The following is a 19,516-nucleotide window of genomic DNA, read 5'->3' as shown; positions in this document are numbered from 1 at the left end:
TATTTCTGTGAAAAGTGTTGCTGCAACTTTGATAGGGATTGCATTGAATCTATAGATGGCTTTAGGAAGTATGGACATCTTAACTATGTTAATTCTTCGAATCCAAGAGCACGGAATATCTTTCCATTTCTTTGTGTCTTCTTCAATTTCTTTCAGAAATGTTTTATAGTTTTCAGTGTACAGATCTTTCACCTCTTTGGTTAAGTTTATTCCTAGGTATTTTATTCTTTTTGTTGCAATTGTAAATGGGATGGTATTCTTAATTTCTCTTTCTGCTACTTTGTTGTTAGTGTACAGAAATGCAACTGATTTTTGTATGTTGATTTTGTATCCTGCAACTTTACCATATTCGTTTATTACTTCTAAAAGTTTTCTGGTGGATTCTTTAGGGTTTTCTATATATAAAATCATGTCATCTGCAAATAGTGACAGTTTCACTTCTTCCTTTCCAATTTGGATCCCTTTTATTTCTTTCTCTTGCCTGATTGCTCTGGCTAGGACTTCCAGTACTATGTTAAATAGGAGTGGTGACAGTGGGCATCCTTGTCTGGTTCCTGTTCTTAGAGGGATGGCTTTCAGTTTTTCACCATTGAGGATGATATTAGCTGTGGGTTTCTCATATATGGTCTTTATTATGTTGAGGTACTTTCCTTCTATACCCATTTTATTCAGAGTTTTTATCATAAATGGATGCTGTATCTTGTCAAATGCTTTCTCTGCATCTATTGTGATGATCATGTGACTTTTATTCTTCATTTTATTAATGTGGTGCTTTACGTTGATTGATTTGTGAATGTTAAACCATCCCTGCATCCCTGGAATAAATCCCACTTGATCATGGTGTATAATCTTTTTAACATATTGTATGCGATTTGCTAGTATTTTGTTGAGGATTTTTGCCTCTATGTTCATCAGTGATATTGGCCTGTAATTTTCTTTTTTTCTGTTGTCCTTGTCTGGTTTTGGTATCAGGGTAACATCAGCTTCGTAGAATGAGTTAGGGAGCTTCCCCCACTCCTCAATTTTTTGGAAGAGTTTGAGAAGGATAGGTATTAAGTCTTCTTTGAATGTTTGGTAGAATTCACCAGGGAAGCCGTCTGGTCCTGGACTTTTATTTTTGGGGAGGTTTGTGATTACTGTTTCGATCTCCTTACTGGTGATTGGTCTATTCAAATTCTCTACTTCTTCTTGATCCAGTTTTGGAAGGTTGTATGATTCTAAGAATTTATCCATTTCTTCCAGATTGTCGAATTGGTTGGCATATAGCTTTTCATAGTATTCTCTTATAATCTTTTGTATTTCCGAGGTGTCTGTTGTAACCTCTCCTCTTTCATTTCTGATTTTACTTATTTGTGCCTTCTCTCTTTTTTTCTTGGTGAGTCTAGCTAAAGATTTGTCAATTTTGTTGATCTTTTCAAAGAACCAGCTCTTGGTTTTATTAATTTTTTCTATTGTTTTTTTGGTCTCTATTCCATTTATTTCTGCTCTGATTTTTATTATTTCCCTTCTTCTACTGATTTTGGGCTTGGTTTGTTCTTCTTTTTCCAGTTTCTTTAGGTGGATTGTTAGATTGTTTATTTGAGATTTTTCTTGTTTGTTGAGATAGGCCTGTATCGCTATAAACTTCCCTCTTAGAACCGCTTTTGCTGTAACCCATAAATTCTGGCATGTCGTATTTTCATTTTCATTTGTCTCCAGGTATTTTTTGATTTCTTCTTTGATTTCTTCGTTAACCCTGTCGTTGTTCAGTAGCATTTTGTTTAATCTCCACGTATTTGTGGCTTTTCTGATTTTCTTCCTATAGTTGATTTCTAGTTTCATACCATTGTGGTCAGAAAAGATGCTTGGTATTGTTTCAATCTTCTTAAATTTATGGAGACTTGTTTTGTGGCCTAATATGTGATCAATCCTGGAGAATGTTCCATGTGCATTTGAAAAGAACGTGTATTCTGCGGTTTTTGGATGGAATGCTCTGTATATATCTACTAGGTCCACCTGTTCTAGTGTGTCATTTAAGGCCAATGTTGCCTTATTGCTCTTCTGTTTGGATGATCTATCCATTGGTGTGGGTGGAGTGTTAAAGTTCCCTACTATTATTGTGTTACTGTCTATTTCTGTTTTTATGTCTGTTAATAATTGCTTTATATATTTAGGTGCACCTACATTGGGTGCGTAGATATTTACAAGTGTTATATCCTCTTGTTGGATTGTTCCCTTGATCATTATGTAATGCCCTTCTTTGTCTCATTTTACAGTTTTTGTTTTAAAGTCTATTTTGTCTGATATGAGTACTGCTACCCCAGCTTTCTTTTCATTGCCGTTTGCGTGGAGTATCTTTTTCCATCCCTTCACTTTCAGTTTGTGAGTGTCTTTAGGTCTGAAATGTGTCTCTTGTATGCAGCATATATATGGGTCTTGTTTTTTTATCCTGTCAGCCACCCTATGCCTTTTAATTGGAGCATTTAGTCCATTGACGTTTAAAGTAGCTATTGATAAGTATGTACTTACTGCCATTTTTTAACTTGTTTTTTTTCCTCAGTGTTTTAGTAGTCCTTCTCTGTACCTTTCTTCTTCTATACAGAATTGATGGTCACTTTAGTTTGACCTCTGTCTGAAAGCTGTACTCTTAACTCCCCTCCTCCCTCCTTTTATGTTTTTGATATCGTATCTAACCTCTTTTTTGTGTATTTGTATCCATTACATTCTAATCATGGAAGTAGACAATTTTTCCTATTTGTGGTCTTCTCTTTTCCCCTTAAATCAGTCCTTTTAACATTTCTTGTAGCCCTGGTTTCTTGGTGACAAACTCCTTTAATTTTTGCTTGTCTGGGAGAATTTTGATCTCTCCTTCCATTTTGAATGATAACCTTGCTGGGTAGAGTATTCTTGGCTGTAAGTTTTTTCCTTTTAGCACTTTAAATATATCGTGCCATTCTCTTCTAGCCTGTAAGGTTTCTGCTGAGAAGTCAGCTGATAGCCTTATGGGGTTTCCTTTGTATGTAACTTGACATTCTCTTGCGGCTTTTAGGATTCTCTCTTTATCTTTAATTCTGGACATTTTGATTATGATGTGTCTTGGTGTGGGCCTCTTTGGATTTATCTTGTTTGGGGCTCTCTGTGATTCCTGTACCTGGATGTCTGTTTCCTTCCTTAGGTTAGGGAAGTTTTCATCTATTATTTCTTGAAATAGATTCTCTGCCCCCTTGTCTTGCTCTTCTCCTTCCGGGACACCTGTAACACGGATGTTAGTGCTCTTGATGTTGTCCCAGAGGTCCCTTAGACTGTCCTCACTCTTTTTAATTCTTTTCTCTTTTACCTGTTCACCTTGGGTAATTTCTTCTAGTCTTTTGTCCAGCTCACAGATCCGTTCTTCTGTATCCTCTACTCTGCTTTTGAGTCCCTCTAGTGAATTTTTCATTTCCAGTATTGTATTCTTCATTTCTGATTGGTTCTTTTTTATATCTTCCATTTCTTTGTTGACATTCTCACTGAGTTCATCTATTCTTCTCCCCAGGTCAGTGAGCATCCTTAACACTCTTAGTTTGAACTCTCTGTTGGGTAGGTTGCTCATTTCTGTTTCACTTAGTTCCTTTTCTGAGGTTTTGTCCTGTTCCCTTACTTGGAATGTATTCTTTTGCCTCCTCATTTTGCCTCTTTCCCTGTGCTTGTGTCTACGTATTAGGTAGGTCAGCTATGTCTCCTGCTCTTGGATAGGTGGCCTTATGTAAATGATGCCTTAGGAGGTTTCCAGTGTGCTTCCCTCAGTTCTCAATGTTCCAGGGGTGACCTCTATGTGGGCTATATGTGTCCTTCTGTTGTGGCCTGTTTGCCCTCCCTGTAGGCACTCAGGGAGGCCGAGTTATGCTCCTGGCCAGCTGTTGTAATGCTCAGCTGCTTGTAGTTGTTGTGGGCCCTTCAGTCTCTTTATCAGGTGTGGGGAGCCCCAGCACAGTTGGCTGCAAGTTCTAATACCACATTTGTGTTGCAGTATTTCTTTTAAGTGAGTAGGCCCCCAGCGTGGCTGGTTGTTAGGCTCAGGGCCTTACAATTGCTGTAAGCCTCTAGCCTATTAGGTCTCTTGTCAGCTCTCTGAGGATTGCAGCTGGGTGGGGCTGGCCTCAGGCACAGGAGCACCCAATCGTTTCAGGCTTTGGAAGGTGGGGCAAACCTCCTATGTGGGTCTTTGAGAAGCACAAGTCTTCTGCAGCTGACAAACCCTGCCGCCCACAGGTCCACACACACAGTCAACACAGTCCTGCCCCATGTGAGCGCCCCGACCTCCCCCGGCGGACCCAGTCTCTCCACGGCGGGAGCCCCACACACTCCGCCACTGCCCCACACTCTCCACCCGCTCCTTGTACACACCCTGCCCTGCTCAAGTCAGCTCAGTTGCCAGGCTGCAGAGAATCCAGTCACCAATCTATGCAGGCCCACAAGTTGCCTGAGGGCTTGTTGTTGGGTGGGGCCAGTCTCTAGGGTGGGCTGCCTGCCCTGTCTGAACTGGACTAAATTGGTGCTCTAGCGGGTGGGGCAGACCCTGGGCTAGCAGGCCTCAGGGAGATCTCCAATGGCGTCTGTGTCAGCACACCCACACCAGGCCACAACAATGGCTGCCGCCAATGTCCCAGTCCCTGGAGAGGTCTCACCCCTCACCGAGATGCACTCAGGGCCTATTAGGTGAGTCTCTTTTCACCACAGCACTGTGCACCTTTCTTTCTGGTGATTTTAGGATGCTTTCTGAAACGGGTGAGTTTGCGGGTGGGCCCTTTAAGAGCCAGTTTTAGTTTCTTTGTGAACCGGGTTTTCTGGGGGTACTCCCCAATGCTTTAGTAGCAGGCAAAGTCAGATATTATGCCGCTGGTCTCGATTGTGCTGGGTCCACAAAATGCCCACAGCAGGGGCGGTCCCGACTCAGGGCCCTGCGCCTCCAGGGAGGCCGCGTACCTGTGAGCTGCTCCCTGCGGCCGTGAAGCTGGCCGCTTGTGAAGGCGGCGTTTTTCCTCTCCAGAAAGGAGTCTCTGCCTCTTCCACCTCAGTTAGGATTGTCTGTTGTTGCAGGAGTTCCTCTTATGCAGTTTTCAGTTCTGTCTCAGGGGTAATTTTTCCATGAGTAGTTGTAAATTGGCTGTGTCCACGGGAGGAGGTGAGTTCCGAGTCTGCTTACGCCGCCATCTTGACTCCACCCTCTAATATGATGTTCTTCATTGTCGCACAAAACTGTCACTAAATTTTGATCAGAAATGTTATTGTAAAGAGAGAAAATAAGAGTCTAATCTCAAAACAATTTGACAGAGAGGAATTGATTCATAGCCTCATTTTCTTAGCAAATATGTTGTTATAAGATCTGAATTCCAAGGTGAATCACTGAATTAAGTCTCTTCTAAAACCATTAGAGACATTGAAAAATCATGAGGTTTGTGACCACATTGTTCCGTTGTGTTAGATGTGGAAGTCAGACGATTATGTGAACTTCCCAATGCTTAAAAAAAAAGAGTTTCTTGGGGCTGGCCCGGTGGTGCAAGTGGTTAAGTGCGTGCGCTCCACTGCGGCGGCCCAGGGTTCACGGGTTCGGATCCTGGGCACGCACGCACGCACCGCTTGTCACGCCATGCTGTGGTGGCATCCCATATAAAGTAGAGGAAGATGGGCATGGATGTTAGCCCAGGGCCGGTCTTCCTCAGCAAAAAGAGGAGGATTGGCAGATGTTAGCTCAGGGCCGATCTTCCTCACAAAAAAAAAAAAAAGAGAGTTTCTGGCTAGCTGATATATAGGGTGACAAAGCTATGTCTATTCCACCCCCCTCCCAGTGGAAATCTATAGAACTTATAAACGATGAAGAAATTTTACCTCTGTTCAGACAAAATTACAATTGAAATATGGATTAAAGATCATTTCCTTATGGATTTAGATAACCCACACTAGTGAGACAAGCCTTTCCAAACGTGATGTCACTGGCTTACAGACAAAGAAAATTGTTCAATCTAAATCCATGGCTAAGAATTCAAGTCCATTGTTCCTTAACATAAGCCTTTCTTCATCTAGTGAAGTTCACCATGTGAAATGCAGGAGCTATTTGCTTGTTTTCCTCTGTGTGTAAGATTTTACACTAGCACTTGTTTTAATAGAAATGCAAAGTTAAAATTTATGCGATTTCAAAGATGTTACATAAGAGATTGGTCAATAATTTTCAACTCTCTCTTTCATTTTTTCCCCATCCCAGGTACTCAACCTTCCCTGGTGCCTCTGAGTTTCTTAATCCTGTCTAGGAATAATTTACAGTGATACCACAGGCAAAGTGTTGCAAATCCTGATTTGTTTACACTGGAATGGCAAAATCGTCAGTGGGAGAAACAATAGGCCTATAGTAACCCAGAAGTTCCCAAAAACACAAACTTGAATTTGCATACGTGTACAACTTTTTTAAAAAAATCTTTTTTACTGTTTTTTTTTGCTGAGGAAGATTCTCCCTGAGCTAACATTTGTTGCCAATCTTCCTCTTTTTGTATGTGAGCTGCTGCCACAGCATGGCCACTGACAGATGAGTGGTGTAGGTCCACACTTGGGAACTGAACCTGGGCTCCCAAAATGGAGAGCACTGACCTTAACCACTAGGCCACTGGGGCTGGCCTTACTCTTCTGATTTAAATAAGCCACATCAGTAAAACCATATTTCAATCTTTTCTTTTTCTGTTCACTTGCTACTTCCTTAGGGTGTTGTGTCTCCCCTACCACCCACCCCTCCACATTGTTTCACTGTACTCTAAAAGTCCATATCCAAACAATATTTGTGGCTCTATATCTTTGTTTCCACATGAATAAAGACACGAAGAATAGTTTGCTATCTTTGTCTTCTGTTTGACACCTGAATAGTCCCTAATAATGATAACCCTAATGTTTGATTTTCTTCCAAGTGTATCAACAGCATATTGTATTTCTTTAAAATATAATATTCAAATTAAAAGATAAATAAATAAATTTAAAGATACTTAAATTAAAGATAAATAAATAAAAAGTATGCTTTGAGAAAGACATTTATTTTTATCTAAAAGACATCAGTGTTAAACTGAGCTACCATTTTCTTTACTGTCTTATACTTTTTATTCTGTTATTTTGTGCAAACAAGTTTACTTTTTCAGACATATTTTAGGAATATTGACATGCTCATACATTATGTTGTTCGACTATAATCCTCATCATTTTACTCACCCAAAATTTCAAATACATTTCATGCTGAATCAAAGCATCTTTATTATTGTCATTTACTTTTAAACAGAATTAAATTTTAGGTTTTGGCTTATTTTCACAGTTTGAATTTCATTTTATTCAAGAAATTGCAATTGTATTTTGCTTGAAAAATGAGAGAGAAAAAATTAATCCTTTGTAAAGATTGTTTTTATACCTTAGCTATATGAAGGGAAATATTTTTTATTTTATGAAAACTTTCTATCAAATCTTTTAATTTTACATTTACCATGACAGATTTGTCACTGTTTTAAAAATATGTCATTTTAATTGGACTAATTATCTTATTCCTCTTAGATAAAGTTGACTTGCTGTCATGGTATATACTTTTAAAAATAATTTCACTTCCATTATGACATTTGATATTGACAATAAACCTACAATGGAATGGACGACCCTTCAGGTAACTTTTCTAGCTGACTTGCACAATTTCCCAATTTTACAATTGATAACACAGAATTAATGAGAATAAAGAGCTTGTTTATACATGTGCAGCTACTAAAAGAGGAGTTAAGACTAATGTTTATCCCTCTGGGACTGAATATTCCCTTCCCCACATCCCTTTTTTATTGTGTGAGAGAAGAGAAGAAATGTGCTTCATTATGTGTTAATTGTCCCAGCATAGTAAATATCTCCCCATAGTGAATAATTTAATTACTTTTGATATCTACTTAAAATCTATGAATATTACAAAAGAATGAACTAGAATTGTCATCAAATACATTTTACAATTTTACATAAATTCTAAAGTATTTCATACATCAAATTATATCAAAACCACTTACTTTTCTTTTACTATCCCTGAAGATAAAAACTACTTTACATTTAAATTATCAAAATCAGATCAAAATCTTTATTTCCCCAGCTTACATATGTGAGTCAGTTGAGATAATGTTTCAGCCAGAAACAAGTCATCATCTAGATAGTTTATTTGATTTGAAGCATGTTATTGATTCTTAAACTATAAAAAATCATTAAAGACCAACACAGAAAATCATTCTAAAAAGATTTCTAAATTTCTGTTGTCAGGCTGTATTGACATTTTGCTTTTTATGATATTTAATAATACTTTGTATCAATATACAGTTCATTCATGAAGGTTATTTTATTTGTGTAATTTTTAGAGAATTGTTGCTTTGTTCTATTGGTTTGCTTATTTTTGGAGGTGGCATTGACAGTCAGAAGACTTTTATCCTGTCTTGCTACTCACTCTCAGAAAGGCCAGTGAGAGGTCAGCAAACTTTTGTTGTAAAGGGTCAGTAGTGAATATTTTAAGTTTTGAGACTAGAAAACGAAAATGAAAGATATCATGTAGGTAGACATCACATAGGAGAATCCTCCTCCGCCCTTTCCCTTAAGGTTCTCATGGCTGGCCAAATAATTAAAAGACAGGTTAGCAGGAGAAAATAATACCAAGTTTAATAACATGTATACATGGGAGAAACCAGGGAAACTGAGTTTCTCAAGGCAATAGTGGCAATTCTCATCTTAAATACCATCTTCAGCCAAAGACAAAGGAGGATGTTGGGGGGGTATGGAGACCACCGGGAGACAGAAATTACAGTAATCAAGGGTATGCAGATTTACGGCCTCATCCTCCACACTGATAAGTTTCTAGAGAGGGCATCTCCCCTCCACCCCAGCACAGAGAGGAAGATACATTTACAAATGGAGATTTCCCTTATAAATGTAAATGTTTGTCCGGCAACTCTTTGCAGGGCCACCTAGAGAATGTGGCCTGGGAGAGGTAGAATTTGGAGGCTTGTTGGTGCCTTTCCCATTGTAACATCTATTTCACATTACATTATAGCCATCATATGATAGTAACTCCTTCCTGGAACAGGTCTTCTATGTTAAATTCTTTAAGGAGTTTGGGGGAGGCCAAATGTCCGTCAGAAAATAATCAAGGTAAAGAAACATAACTCAGTGTGGCCAATTTTGATCTCCCACAGTACTTATATAATCATTTAAATGTAACCATTTACAAATGCAAACACAATTCTTAGCTTTCAGGCACCAAAGCCCACAGAGAGCTGGATTTGGTCTCGTCATAGATTGCTAGTCCCTGATTTAGGCAATTGATTAAATCTCTTTGAGCCCCAGTTTTCTAATCTATAATCTTATACTGGTTACTTGCAATGCCGCTCTCAATAAAGATCCCCAAATCTTCCTTGTTGCTAAATCCAGTGTTTGTTTCCAGTCCTTGTCTGATCTCTATGCAACCTTTGACTCTGATGAGCCTTTCATCCTTGAAAAGCACTTTTGTCTTGGTATCTAAGGCATTATCTTCTTCTTATTGTTTTCTTCCTCCCTCCTTAGAAGCCCATTGGTAAAGTCCACAGTAAGCCCCTCTTCCACTATCCAGCCCTTAAGCAGTGGTGTTTCTCCATGTTATTCCATCCCAGACTCTGTATTTCATTCTTCTTTAGAGATTTCATCTACTCTACATAGCTTCAATCATCATCTTTATGTCTATTGGTGACTCGCAAGTTCTGATCTTCAGTCCTGATCTTCCCAAGCACCAGAACAAAATGTCCCACAAAAACATCAAGTTCTATCTATCACTGAAATTTTTATCTCTCTATTTCCCAAATTGTCTCCCTCTGGTTTCTTAAATTGGAAACTTTACTTATCCAACATCCCTTAACCCTTAAACTCCTTCACTCCTGATATCCAGTTGATCACCGTATCTGGGGATTCTACTTCCTAAACATTACTCCATCCATCTCAAGTTTCCTGGAATCAGGACACACTCTCCTGGGAGCTGCAGCTTGGATGTTAACTTATACCTTGTGTGTTTCTGGACTCCTTTTACTTATCTATAAATTCAACTCTGTGATTAAAGGATGTTGATGATATTTTCTCCAGGCTTACCATGTATTTTGCAGAGGAAACACTTCTGTTTTTTTGTTTTTTTCCAGATTATTTCATACACCAAATTGCTTGAAACAGAATCTCAACATTTATTTCCTAATCACTGAAAAATATATTTCATTTGTTGCACATGAACTGTTGACATAGATCCCTTTTATTTCCTTAACTATTTATTTATTTACTCATTTATTTAATTATTTGGTAGAGTCTTTCAAGGAGGCTCAATCCCGGGCACTTTCCATAGCATTCTCTCAGTCTTTAGCAAAATTCACAATCCTTGCCACTGCAACCTGTTGAAGTGAAGTGTGGGCTTCTCTCACTGCTGCCCTCTCTTTTCAGGCTGCCGTTACAGGACTGTTTCAACCGGCCTGCAAGACTCAGACACAGGAACTCAAACTACAAGTACACACATGAAAGTCTTCCAAAGAATCTCTAGTCCTGAACTGACAGTAATAAGGAGTGGGTCTGAATTAGAGATTCAGAAGAAAATCATTTTCTGTCTGAATTTTCCTTCAGTTGGGTCTGGGTACAGAAAAAGTACTCCATCCCATTCCCCACAGCAAATTCCCTGAAAACTCCCTTCAAAGAAGTCTCTTCTGGTCTATGAACTTTTCATCTCCTCTAATACAGGCTTCATGTAGAGTTATGGTGATTCAGGATCCACCTTATTATCTTTTACTAAATTATCTTTCACTAAATCCCATGAGGATCTATGACCTTTGAAACTTTGTGTCTTCCTTTTAAAGGGCGATGGTAAGAGTATCCTCATTTGCCATAAGATTGTTACATCTTGTTAGGCAGGAGATTAGTGTTATCGTTGCAGTTATATTGAAGCTCAAATATCTATAGAAGGTGTTTATCGATGCTCAGTAGCCAAACATTTGACCAAACTGGCTATTAAACTATTGTCTCTCAGCTCTAAATCCACCCATCTAGACTGTGCTTTTTTAGGCTAGGGCTGGGACTCTACCAAATATATTTTCCTTTGGGCTGCTAGCTTTTGGTCAGGTTCCAACAGTGGAGGGCACTAGAGGGAAATGTGAAGGCAGTAGCAGCACTTGACTGCATCCTCCAGCTTCCTTTGGACTCTCAAAACCAGCTTCATTGCCTACCCTCTGTCACAGCAGCAGCGGCAGTTGGCAGCATCCTTCCTGAAAGGTCTGAGTTCCAGCTTCATTAGTCCTCTCCCCAATATTCCAGGTTCTGAGCAAACCCGTCTGTTCCCTGGGGGTGACAGCTGCTCCCTGCTATTACTTCCCTAATGTTTCCTTTTTACTCTTTCAGCCCTCCATACCCATGTTCCTATAGTTCCTTGTATCAAAGTCCTTTGTTGAAATGTGCAGTGTGGTTTTTATTTTCCTGTCAGAACCTTGGCTGATATAAAGGAGAGGCTAGATTTTAGTTAAATTGAGGTTGTAAAAATATTATTAAGGAAAATATCAAGGCAGTAGTAAATTTTTTGAAAGTAGAGCAGGAGTCATAGAGTAATAATCATAATTTCAAAAACAGATGCTACACTGGTGAGTGTCTACTGATGGCCAACATTGTGCTAAGAGCTGTATGTTTATTAAATCCTCACAAAAGCACTGCAAGGTAGGATCACTATCTCCACTTCACAGGTGAGGAAACTGAGGATCAGAGAGTTAAGTGACTTGCACAAAATCAGAAAGCAAGTAAGTGGCAGAGTTAACATGGAAGCCCAGTTCTATCTGATTCCAAATGATGCCACTCTACCTTCCAAGCAAGGCACCATTAGAAGGAGAGACAGAAGGTCTATGAATTTGCCTACTAAATGATGCCACACAGCTAAATAGGGATGAAAGAATAAAGAGAAATGTTGATTAAAAGATTTCCTTCTTTGACAATAAGTGTATATAAGTTTGGAGAAAGCAAGAAATGTACCGATCAGAGACTGTAAGAATAGAAGTCTGAGAACGCAAGGAACACACTTGAGATCAAAGGGGCTTGTTTTATTTGGGGAAACTTATTTGAGTCAATTTTAATAAGTAATTTTGATTGTAATACTGAATACCTCAGGCAAATTCATTTCAAGTCATATATTCATGTTCTTCTACAAAAGATTGTGAAGTGGAAAGAATTAATCTAATTTTAGGGAATTTTCCCAATTACTTAGAGACCAGACTCTCTGTATTTGGTCAAAAGAGCTCAATTAATTAAGCAAGGGATGTAATTCCAAATCTGGGATCAGGGACTTGGAACTCAGGGGCAGAATTTGGGCATTCATTGTGGTGACAATAACTGGAGGGCCAGCTCAGCCGGGACATTGGTTAAGAACATGGATCAGAGCATTTTCCACAACAGTAACAGTGTTGGGTGGCAGCATTTGTGAAATTCAAGTACTTGGTTATTCCAACAGCTAGTGTGGGTGAAAAGATATGATATAAGGTGAGTTACACTAGAGTCTAGATGAAGTCTATTCTACTGTCACATACCTTGCATTCTGGCCATATGCAACCGATGCATCGTGGACTCACCCTGAAGCACTCTCTGAATAGAATGCTATAACCAAATCCTCCATCTGATTAACATTTACTCATCTGCAATGCCAAATCAATCTTTTCTGTTTCATGAAACTTTTCTAGGAACTATCAGGAAAAATTTTTTACTTTTCTGTGTTCCCCTAGCAGTTTATCAAAATCCTTTTTATTCTACTTACCAAGTTGTACATATATAATTATTCCTATTTCTTGCCCCCACCACTCCAGCTATGGACAAGAAACTTGTCTTCTTCATTTTCTAAACCCATCTAAAAGGATGTCTTGCAAAAGATAGTTGCAAAATAAGATAGAACTCTTCCCTCACCAACAAGTATTGACAAATTAATAAAATGAGTTAATAAATTAATTAAGTACACAAATGTAATTTGGTTATCTGATTACAAAAAACAAACTATTCTATTGCCAATTAAATATAAAGTCAAATACACAGGGGAATGAATAATCACAAAAACCTAGAAACAATTACTCTAAATGCCACAATTTTATAATTTTAAAATATAACCAATTAAAGCAGTGCTATACATTAATAATTTCTAGTAAATTAAGCAACTTGGGTATTCAACCATGCTGTTTAATTACCTGTGTCCTTAAGTGTTACCAATTATCTATCTCCTTTTATATGAAAAAATATGGCTATAAGTCAATACAGTATCACTCCTTCTGCACAAGGAAAGTGAGCAGCTAATTAGTGACGAAGATAAAACTGCTTCCTTTTGGGTGAGCAAAATGGCATTCAACAGCACCTAGCGCATAGACTGAGAAATAAGCAATTTTGTGTAAAAAGATTCTTGAACTAGTGACTTCTATATATTAACACCAAAAAATGCAGGCTAACATATACTTTGGTACGGAGTGGACAGCACAGGAAACTGAAAAATACTCAACTAAATGTAGTTTATTTGTATGACTTTTGCTGTAACTGAATATCCTTCCAAGTTTTTGATGGTACTATAATTAGTCATCAAATAGGAATACTGGTGTTCTGATTACTCCAGATAACCAAAGTGTCTGAACCATGAGATTTGTTCAGTGATGCTTGCTTAGTTAATCGTTCTTCAATTGCGAATACTTTGGTCCTCTTCACCTGTCTAGCAGTGTCTCTCCCTTTCTTAAAATCCCAAAATGTGCAGTTGATCAAACATAAAGAAAAGAGGTTTGATAAATAGCCTTTTTGTTGGAAACTGTAACTGAAAATAAGTTTTATACTATCAACTCTTTCTTTTTCATTATCCCCATTTATCTTAAATCTTTTGGTTTCTGACTTGGCAGTTGAAAGATTTGGGATATTAAATGTGTTCCTTTCATGGTAATGATGTATGAGCGAAGAGAGAAACATTCTTTCTGAAAACTAGTTATTTCCTGATGCTAGGCTAGAACTATCAGGTTCTCAGATACAATTAAACTATCACCCCTCACACTTGACCAATGATTCACCGATTCATCAAGCTTTTGTTGTGCATCTAAAAGGCTTAAGAGCCAGTCCCTGCCAGAAAGGGGTAGCGGGCTAGTGTAAGAGGAGGCATAACGTAGCAGAAAGCAACAAATGTGGGCTGAGGATAATGAAATTGTAGAATTATTTAACCTATCCAAGGATGTTTGTCTCATCATCTGAAAATGAGAATATTAATATCTACTTTACACAGTGCATTGTGAGGCTTAAAGATGATAATTTTTTGTAAAACATTTGGTTTGGCAGAGATTGCAACATGTCATAGCAGCCGTTTTCTCCTGGGCATGCTACGCTTCCCAGCCTTCTGTGCAGTATGTTATGGCCACATGCCTATGTTCTGGCCAATGATGTTAATCAGAAATGTTACGTGTGGCTTAAGGCAATATCCTTCCAAGGAGTATATTCATCTTTTCCTTCTCACTTCCTGCTGGCTTGAATGTAATCATGTTGGGTATAGCTCAGGCTGCCATCTTGGATCATGAGGGGCTCATGAAGGGTAGTAGAGCAGAAAAACAGAAAGAATTCAGTTCTCTGTAATCACGATGTTCTACACCCTACTCTGGACTCCTTATATGTACAAGAAATAAAAATGTATATCTTTATTTTGCATGCTCTTATTCGTTTCTTTGTCCCTGTACATTCAGCATAGCCTAGTACAAACTGATACAAATTACAATTTCTATAATCTCAGGGTGATTTTAAAAGAGCAGAAATTGAAGACAAGGAGATCAGCTAAAAGACTCTTACACTTACTAGGACAAAATATTCTTCTTTTTTTTTTTTTTTTGTGAGGAAGATCAGCCCTGAGCTAACATCCGTGCTAATCCTCCTCTTTTTGCTGAGGAAGACCGGCTCTGAGCTAACATCTATTGCCAATCCTCGTCCTTTTTTTCCCCCAAAGCCCCAGTAGATAGTTGTACGTCATAGTTGCACATCCTTCTAGTTGCTGTATGTGGGACGCAGCTTCAGCGTGGCCGGACAAGCGCTGTGTCTGTGCACGCCTGGGATCCGAACCCGGGCCGCCAGTAGCAGAGCGTGCGGACTTAACCGCCAAGCCATGGGGCCGGCCCATGGACAAAATATTCTAAATAGACAAATCAGAACAGTGGCAAATGGCACTGGAGATTACGACAGCTAAATGAAACAATATTGCAGAGGTAGAATAGACAGGCAGGGCACTAGCCTTTAAAGAGGCTAAAATGATGATATGGAGTAATCTGCAACTGGGATTTTACCCCAAGTGGCAGGGAATACATGGCATTTTTCAGAATAGGGAATTAACAGTAATGAAGCTGTTGTGGAAGAAAATAGAAAGTTTGATTTTAGACAGTTGAGTTTGGCATGTTGGCACAGTATCTTGGTGAAAATGTGAAGTAATTATCATAGTCATACTTCTGCATGGTGTAAACTTAGATTCTAGTCAATTTATTATCATTATTCATTAATTCATTTAACGTTTTTCTAAGCACCTACTTTTTACCAGACACCATTTGGGCCCCTGGGATACAGAAGTGTCCTTGTCTTCAAGAAGGCTCATTCTAAGAAGAAGCATATTTAACTCTCTTCTGGGACATGAAGCAGAAAACTTCATTTTACAGAGTTCTTCATTGTAGCACAGTAATTGCATTGATACCCTACATTATCCAGTATCTTAGCCAAACTTTACTTTCTAATGTAATTTCATTTTTATTGTGTTATACCATGAAGGAGCTAGTTGCTTAACCTTGAAATTTTCAAAATGCAAGAGTAATAGAAATAAGATGCAAGGCAGAAATAAAGGAAAACAGCCTTACACATTCCACTGATTTTAAGCAATAATTTCCTGAGTAAAATCTGGAGCAGCACTTTGAAATTGTAGACATTAATAAAGCCCATTTCTTCCCCTTGCTAGCAATTTGGAGAGCGTACCTGTATTATTGGAAGCATAAATTCAGCTACAGAACCATGTAAACAGCTCTATTAATATTTATTACCTTCTTTCTTTGTTTCACGAGGTTTCAGCAAAGGTCCTTATTTTGATCATGGGAAAAAAATACTTAAAAGTATATAATTCTGAAATTGCTGAAAAGTAAATCTTTTTCAGTAAAACGCACCCATTTATGTTGGTTTTATCGGTTTATATTGGTTTTATTAATCACCTCCAACAATTTTCACATTCTTTAACTATTTTAGCTATACAGAACTCTCCAAACTGAGAATCAGTAATACTTCATTGCTGCAATTGTATAACAGAAATATTAAACTATAGTTTAGGACTAGCTTATGACTAGATAAATGGATTTGAACCAAGTCATAAACTTCAGATGACTGAGCAGCTCAGTTCACTAAATTATTTATGTCTGGCTTTAAACATTCCATAAAAACACCAACTTTGGTTCCCTGAACTCTTCTAACATTTTAAAGGTTTACATACCAGTTGCTTTGGAAGGTTTTCAGTAAACTTTTTTCTAACTACCTAAGTTGCTTATTTCACACACAAACCGTAGGTCACAAAATCACTCGTATTGATGTGACACTGCCAGTGCACTACTGAGTTGCCTGCCATGGGTTTAAATAATTAGGAGGGAAGCATTAGTTTAAACATTAAGATCAGTAGCCCATATTCACTGTTTCAGATTGGTCGCAGTCTCATTATTTTTTGAAGGACATCCAGTGAGCTTGAGGAGAATATTAATTATAATGGCAATACCCTCCATTTATAGGACAAACTTACGCTTTTCAAACTGTTTCCTCATTTCCAACCCAACCACATTCTATAAGGTAACATTTAAAGAGAACCAAGTCATGGATATAATTGAGAACTTCACCTTTAAAAAAAATGTAAGAATTTTATTCATCGTATGATATTTTATATTACTTATGGAAATAAGTGTGTGGCATCTGTTATTTTGTACTTAAAATATGTTTTCTTGGATACATTATTCATGTTATAATATTCAGTTATGCCTTCCTGATATGTCTATTCAGCAGTTAAGGGCTGTAAAACAAGTGTATAAAATATGCATATGTAATATTAATTTTTTTAAAAACTACAGGAAGCAGGATCAGATGTTACAAATCATTAATTTATGTATATATTTGTTTCCGATTGATTTGCTTTTTAATAATTTATTGAATTTGAGAGGGCATGATTATGATAGAATAGATTCTGTACTTTATGAATTCTGGAAACAGATCAGCAGCCTAAGTCCGGCTGAGGTCATGATGGCAGTTAACAGGTAAGGCAGGAGATGAAGGGCTTTTGCCATTTAGTAGTTGAATGACCTTGAACAATCTTTCCATAGTTAGGAGCATTAGTTTCCTTCTTTGAAAATATATTCCTGCCTACATCACAGGGAAAATATGGGTCTCAGATATGATAATTTATACCAAAGCACTTTACATTTCAAGCACATGAAAAAAATGCAAGTTATTAATACTAGTGCTGTGTTGTCACTACAATTTTGTGGGTCACTGGAGAGTAATCATATGCCATACGTTCCAGGAAGGACAGTCAAACTCATCTCTACTCATTGCCCCATGAACTGAATTTCCTCATCCATGACATCTGATCCTATTTATCTTCTGTCCATGCATTCCTGGTCTGTCTTTACAGGACTTGTCAGGGAGACGATAAGTTAGTTGACTTTGATGGCTCCAAAAAGTGATTTTACCCCAAAACTTCAGTTCCGACAATTTGGGTGGTGCTCCCTGAGCTGTTCTCTGAAATATATTCTCTAGCTTCCTATCAGGGAAATAACAAATATACTTAAAAACTGAGATGGAATTTACAACCCAGCTGTGACTCACCACCTCCATCTGTCTTTTTCTACCCTCCTCTTCTATTGCTCATAGAAGCTCCTCTTTTATTGCCATCATTCTTTGATATAGGTCTGTGTTTGAGTTAATCTTGAAGGAAAAGTTAAGACATCCATAAATTCTAAAGACATTCCATTCGTCATTTGTGTCACTACATCTGTTTAAAAACAAATAATTTCAAGAGAATTGACCAACAGTGTTAAATGACATTTGGTTAATGTTATACTTATCAGGAATTTGGCTTTGCTCAATTTTCTTTTTCCTCACCTTTGTAGCTGAGAAAATATGAGACTGTGAAGTCACATTCAAACTTTAAGATCTTAGATTTTTAAGGATATCTCTGTTCAGACTTTCTCTGAAGAATAGATTCATCAGTTAATCATTTAAGAAGAAATTAGTAAATGTTGGTATAAGCACTGAATCAAATAATCTTTTCGGTTACATTTTATTGTTCCCTAAGAAATTTCCTTTAACATGTGTCATTTTTTTCTGCCTCAATGTTTTTCCTACTCAACTCTTTTCCTGAATCAAGAGGTTTTTTAACATTCATTTCAGTGCCTCTGTTATTATTGTTTTCCTTAGGCCTTTTATTCAAGATGGCAATAACCATTTTAAAAATTAGTAAAAATGCATAGTATATAAAACATTTTCCCTTATTAGCACTAAAATAATTAGAGAATGCTGACAGATGACTAAAGGCTGATTTATAAATTATCAGAGACATTCCTATCTAAACATATGGGCATATTCTTTATCTAAGCATATTTTGTTTGCTACATATCCATTTCAAGAGAGATCCAAAAACTATTCATTCAATATTTTCATAACATACTCACAGAACACTTAGTGGTTTTATAGGACTGTACTACATAGGGGCTAAATGGGATATAGCAAAATTGTAAAATATGACCTTTGCCGTTTGAGAATGTACTATATAAATGGAGAGAATGTACAAACAGGCATACTCACTCCAGTTGGCTGCAGGAACTGTGACATTCTGCTCACTCCTCCTCTACACTGTGCCTGACACACAGTAAATACTCAGTAAGGATTTTGAATGAGTAAATAAACAAATGACTTAACCAAAAGAGTGCAGTTAATTGTGTGGGCTCTGCAAAGAAAGAAAAGGGGTGATGGTTATGTAAGTTGGAGCCAAAAAAATACTACACGGAGAAGATGAACACATATATGGTATTTGTCTAGGTGCAAAACAGCAAACGGCATTTCAAGTGGAAATTATTTCAGAAGATGGGAGATGGTGAAGTGTTTCTAGCTCTGTTTATGTCAGCCAATGAAGTGTTCACTGCCCAGACTCTTAGCCCAACAAAACTCTGAATATTCTTTTCTGACCCCATTTGCCCATACTTCCCATCTCATGAACTTTTCTAGTGCACTCTCTGGAATTCACAGCCAAATCCCTCATATCCTTATCAGTTTCTCTGGATGTTCTCTTCACGTTCTTGCTCTAACCACACTGGTCCTCTTCTGGAGATATTGCTCACCCGGAACCCCTCTCAGGTGTTTGCTGATTTTCTCCCCTCCTCACTCATATCACTGAGCTTAAAGGAATAAAAATCATCCTCGCTCCTCATTGCTACTTGAGATCTTCTTCTATGTTTAAACAACAAAAAAA

This window comes from Diceros bicornis, chromosome 15 (assembly GCF_020826845.1).
Source record: "Diceros bicornis minor isolate mBicDic1 chromosome 15, mDicBic1.mat.cur, whole genome shotgun sequence".
NCBI lineage: Eukaryota > Metazoa > Chordata > Mammalia > Perissodactyla > Rhinocerotidae > Diceros > Diceros bicornis.
The sequence above is the reverse complement of the archived record's forward strand: the minus strand, read 5'-3'. Positions refer to the sequence as shown.